This window comes from Dipodomys merriami, unplaced genomic scaffold (genome assembly GCF_024711535.1).
Source record: "Dipodomys merriami isolate MVZ:Mamm:240054 unplaced genomic scaffold, mDipMer1.0.p SCAF_123, whole genome shotgun sequence".
NCBI classification, from domain to species: domain Eukaryota; kingdom Metazoa; phylum Chordata; class Mammalia; order Rodentia; family Heteromyidae; genus Dipodomys; species Dipodomys merriami.
In genome coordinates, this window is record NW_027202527.1 from 2,776,588 (window position 1) to 2,782,301 (window position 5,714).

At 42.4% G+C, this 5,714-nt stretch overlaps 1 pseudogene; it reads left to right on the plus strand.

The window, feature by feature from the left end:
• The first annotated feature begins 440 nt into the window (after positions 1-440).
• On the plus strand, positions 441-1,849 carry LOC138823782 (BTB/POZ domain-containing protein 1 pseudogene; annotated as a pseudogene).
• Positions 1,850-5,714: the final 3,865 nt, after the last annotated feature.

Sequence of the window (5,714 nt, forward strand, 5' to 3'; positions counted from 1 at the left end):
AGGGAAGAGGGAGAAGGGGAAGGAGGAGGTCAGAGGAGGGAAAGGGAGAGGGGAGAGGGGGGAGGTCAGAGGTAGGGGCAAAGGGGAGGGGTCAGAGGAGGAGGGGGGGCAAGGGAGGGGCAGGGTTATCGGCGCAGGGGGTCGGGGCCGGGGCTCTCCGGGCCACGGGGATCCCCATGGCCCCCGGGCGCAGCCCCGGTGCCCCTCTCCGGGCGGCGCAGGGCCTCCGGACTCGGGTGGGGCGCGCGGGACGGCAGGGGAAGCGGCGGCGCGCCTGCGTGGGCGGGAGGAGAGCGGCGCGGGCGCGCGGGCGCGGCCGCCAGAAACGCCTCTTTCGGAAGGCGGGAGGGGGCGGCGGCGCCGGCCTCCGCGGACGGCCGGGCGATGGTGGCACAGCGTCGGGCGCTCGCACCCTGGTCCCGGGGCCCGCACGGCGCACGATGGCCTCGCTGGGGCCGGCGGCCGCGGCGGAGCAGGCGCCGGGGCCCGAGGCGGCGCCGGGGCCCGAGGCGGCGCCCGGTCCGTCGCCGCCGCTGCCGCATGGGGCGCTGCTGCCGCTGGCGCAGGAGCCGCTCTACAATGGGCAGGCGACCAAGGCGTCGCAGGCTGCGGGAGCGCTTCGCCTTCCTCTTCAACTCGGATCTGCTCAGCGACCTGAGCTTCGTGCTGGGCAAGGCCCGCGCCGCCGCCGCCGCTGCGCCGCGCGCGCCCGTGCAGCGCATCCCCGCTCACCGCTTCGTGCTGGCGGCCGGCAGCGCCGTCTGCGACGCTATGTTCAAAGGCTGCATGGCCACCACGTCGGCAGACGGGGAGCCCGCGGCATTCCTCGCGCTGCTGCCATTTCAGTATTCAGATGAAGTTCAGATTGGCCCAGAAACAGTGATGACTACGCTTTACACTGCTAAGAAGTATGCCGTCCCAGCCTTGGAAGCGCACTGCGTGGAGTTTCTCACTAAGCATCTTAGGGCAGAAAACGCCTTCATGTTGCTCACGCAGGCTCGATTATTTGATGAACCTCAGCTTGCAGTCTCTTTCTAGACACGATAGACAAGAGCACGGTGGAGGCACTCCGTGCAGAGGGGTTCACTGACATTGGTATAGACACACTGTGTGCAGTTCTAGAAAGAGACACACTCAGTATTCGAGAAAGCCGACTTTTTGGAGCTGTTGTGCGCTGGGCAGAAGCAGAATGTCAACGACAGCAGTTGCCTGTGACTCTCGCCAACATACAAACTGTCCTTGATCCGTTTCCCTCTGATGACAATTGAGGAGTTTGCAACAGGCCCCGCTCAGTCTGGGATCCTGTCGGACCGGGAGGTGGTAATGCTCGTCCTCCACTTCACTGTGAACCCGAAGCCCCGCGTGCGCTACGTGGACCGCACCCGCGGCTGCCTGCGGGGCAAGGAGTGCTGCGTCAGCAGGTTCCAGCACGTGGAGAGCAGCTGGGGCTACAGTGGGACCAGCGACGGGATCAGGTTCACAGTAAACAGAAAAATCTCCGTAGTCGGGTTTGGCTTGTATGGGTCTATTCATGGTCCCACGGATTACCAAGTGAACATACAATCATTGAATATGAAAAGAAACAAACCCTGGGACAAAATGACACCGGATTTAGTTGTGATGGGACTGCTAACACCTTCAGGGTCATATTCAAAGAACCTATAGAGATCCTGCCCAACGTGTGCTACACTGCCTGTGCAACACTCACAGGTCCAGACTCTTACTACGGCACAAAAGGATTGAAGAAAGTGTGCAGGAGACACCTGCTGCAAACAAGACTGTTTTCTACTTCTTCAGTTCCCCTGGCAATAACAATGGGACACCCATCGAAGATGGGCAGATACCATAGATGCATAAATAACCCACCACAAAAAAAAATAGTATGAGTGTCATGACTATTTATAATTGTAGGATAAGAAACATTTTAGTTTCTTAGAGGAAGTAGAAAAATGCTGATTTAAATCTCTGCATGATTTGAAAGCAGAATTTTCATTTTCTTATACCGTAGGGGGAAAGAGAACTGGGATTAATTGTATAAAGAAAAGCACAGATAGTTCAGCCTTATCTTGAATAATTTCATAGATCAGCTGACTCATGGTCTTTCAATAGTTTTGAAATTGAAAGATAATTTGATTTATATAGCAGAGTTTAAAAAATTGTTTTAACTCTTTTAAAGGTTAGCAAGATGAGTCAGTATTCCTACAGAATTCTTATTAACTAATTTCAGAAAGTTAAAATGGACTTCATTTTTTGGGTTTTGAAACACCTGGTTGTTAGCATTTGAAACAACCCTAAACATAGGTCTAATAAATGGCCAATGCATTAAAAAAAGAAAAGAAGGGTTGATCAGTTGGTCAGGTGGTGGGTTGTTTGGTTTTAGTGGGTTGATTGAGTGGTTAGTGGGTTGGTTGGTTAGTGGATTTGTTGTTTGTAGGTGGGGAGTGGGTTAGTGGGTGTGTTGGTTGATTGTGTAATTGGTGGGTGCGTTGGTAGGTGGGTAGGTGGTTAGTGTATTGGTAGGTTGATTGGGTAGTTGGTGGTTGGTTTGGTAGGTTGGATGGTTAGCCATAGCACCTCTTCTGCCTTTTCTAATTTGATAGTGGAGGTTAGCATCTCTATGATTGTTGTGTATGGGTTAGGGACAAAAAATGATATTCAGATCTCAAACTCCTTCATTCATACGATTTCATGCATGAATACCAGGGAAGGCTCCATGAAACTGTTTATCAAACTTTAGAAACATACATTTCAGAATTTTGGTCTCTATTTACTCAAATCTTGATTACTTATATGTGCTTTGGAATGCGTATAAAAGGTAATTGCAAAGGATATTTGAAAACCTCCAAAATGGTGGATGATAACATCTGTCTTCTGCCTGAAACCTAAAGGATTCAGCTGAATTGCAGGTCATATGATAATACAGTGGATATCTTACCATATTAATTTAACATTTAAGAATGTCATTAATTTACAGTTGGACATTAAGTAATGATGAGTAAAATGAAACCACCTCTAATATTTGTGAAATATGTCACAAACAGTTCGAAATCATTTTCCAACACAAAACATCTTGCCTATGCTGTGTTTGGATAGAGCTCTAGAAATACAATAAACAATGTGGACTTCTGCTCTCGTAATTTCCATTACATGCTGCTGAGATTTCAGAAGAAATACAAAACTTGTCCATGACATTTCTGCCCACACATTCTGTAACATCATTCACATAGATTTCCAACAATTACAATAAAATGATACCCAAATTTATTCATTAACTAAAGAAGTTATGTAGTACCAACATGTTCAAATGAAACCTTTCAGTTCTGCATGATATGGGGACTTGCACGACCCTATCTTGTGATTTTTATCATAGGGCCACTGTAATAATCTCTTAGGATCTACAGATTCCTCTGAAAAAGTAACATATCTCAGGAAAAAAGCAAAATATTGGGGAAATACAAATCTTGGCTGTTATTTCCTTTAGGAATTATACACTACCTAAGGAATCACTATCGGGAGAATGAAGATTCAAAATATGACAAAGAGTATTACTGTGTAAATTACCTTCTGATGTACTCTCAGTCTCCATTAGAGAGTTCCTACTCTTAAATATTATAAAAAATGTTCATTCTAGGAAAAAGTAATTATTGAGTCAGTTGGAACTGTTAGCATATTTTATCTTCTGAGAGTATAAATTCATTGAGGGCCCCTAATTTACCTGCTTTCTTACATTCCAATCTAGAAAGTGTCAATAATATATTTTCTTTCTTACATTTCAATCTAGCATATGAAAACTCAATGTCATAATTATCAGCATGTCTAAAATTTCAGCCTTTATCAGAAGAAATCCCCTCTACCCCAGTCTTCTGCTCCTGTCAGTATACCATTTGTGATTCACAGAAAGAAGAAAATAAGGTGAACTGGATCAGTTGAAATAATTTCTCAAAATAAAAGCATAAACATGTGTACCTTCTTCCATTGTGACAGGCAGGTAAATGTCAGCAAGTCCTGTAGAGAGAAAAATTTTCTGAGGAAAAAACTGAGTAAATACTTCAAAATCAGAAATCTTAAGCATTGTGATTTTTTTCAGTCAAATGAAAAGCAGCCAGGTAGAAACTATTCATCTCTAAATCTGTTTGTTGCTAGACACATGAATTGAAATACATTGAATTCTCTGTCTAATGCACATATTAGGGTCACTTAAAACAAGAAATGTACAACTTTTGAACTAACTATTCCATAATTTTCAAGCATTTCTTTCTTCATTATAGACAACCATTAGAGAATGATGCATCATGACCATTTTTGAGTGAATTTGATAAAGGTTTTATAAATTAAGGATACTTGAATTAATGTGGTTTTAACCAATTCCAAATATACTTTTACATACATCAAACAAATTATACACTTATCTGAAGGAGGGTTTGCCACTCTTCTAGGTACATTTTTATTCCAACTAGGAGTATAAGATCAGTAGGAAGAATCATTCAGAAAACTGTTTCTTTGAGGAAATATGTAACACAAAACAAAGAGGAATTTTCCACATTTACCACATGTACCACAAAGCATTGAAAATCATGAGAGTCAAGAGTTTTAGATTGGGACTGTGGTTCAATAGGTAGTAAATTTCAGTAGTACAGTATCTAGTATTGATGTAGCAGAGGAGAACAAATTAAAAATTTGATTTCTTTGATCCACAAACAAGTGATGGGATTAGAAGTTAATTTTAAGTTTGCCAGAATGGAAATTGCTGTGTTCTGAAGTTTATCCATTAAACAGTAATGCCTAGTTCCAAGAAGGATTATTTTATTTATCAAATTTTTATTTGTACAAACATTGATGTTAGTATATAATATAAAATATAAACATAGAATATATAGAGAGATACCTGAGAATGTTTGGATTTATGTATATACTTTTAGGCTTTTGCATTGATTTTATATTTGATCAATAATAATATAAACTACTTGAAATTTCCTAGAACATAACTTACTGTTGTAAAATTCTCAGATAAAGACTGTTGATAGGTTTGCCAATCATATGAAATTCATTAGGTATTACTAAAAACATGGTTATTACTCAGAACTTAGAAAAGCAAGATTAAAGTGTATACTGACATATAAAAGATGATGGATACTATTCTAGTTTTAGGTAGGATGTCTATCATTATTTTTCATATATACCAACTAATTCTATTAAAAATCTCCTACCAAAGAGTTTTGGATGTGGACTCAGGAAACTTAGGTCCTTCATTTAACTATCTAATTTATATGGACACAGTACTGGAAATAAAAGTAGTTGGTATTACAGTAATAATGACTGGAGATTGTGGATTTACATATCCTCCTCTTTAGAACTACTGTTTTATGAAATCTGAGGAACTGAAACATTTCAATATTTGCCATGTGCAGAAGAACAGAATGTGGCTTGAGACTATTCTAACAAAACCTATATGGAAGAAAAATTTTAGAAGGCCATGATGTGTCTTCAGATGGAGAATCTGACATCATACCTAATGAAACAAATCACATGGTCAGTTAGCTATTGGTCAAAGAAAGGATGGTATGGGAGTGCTTGATATCTCATGAAGTTAATCAGAGAAACAAGCAGAGCAGAAACCCTCTCTGAAGTAGATAGAAATGATTCCCATCAAAAGGCTTCTCAGAAGCCATGTCCAGGTTTTGTAAATGTCTATTGTGGGAGTGTTCATCATTCTT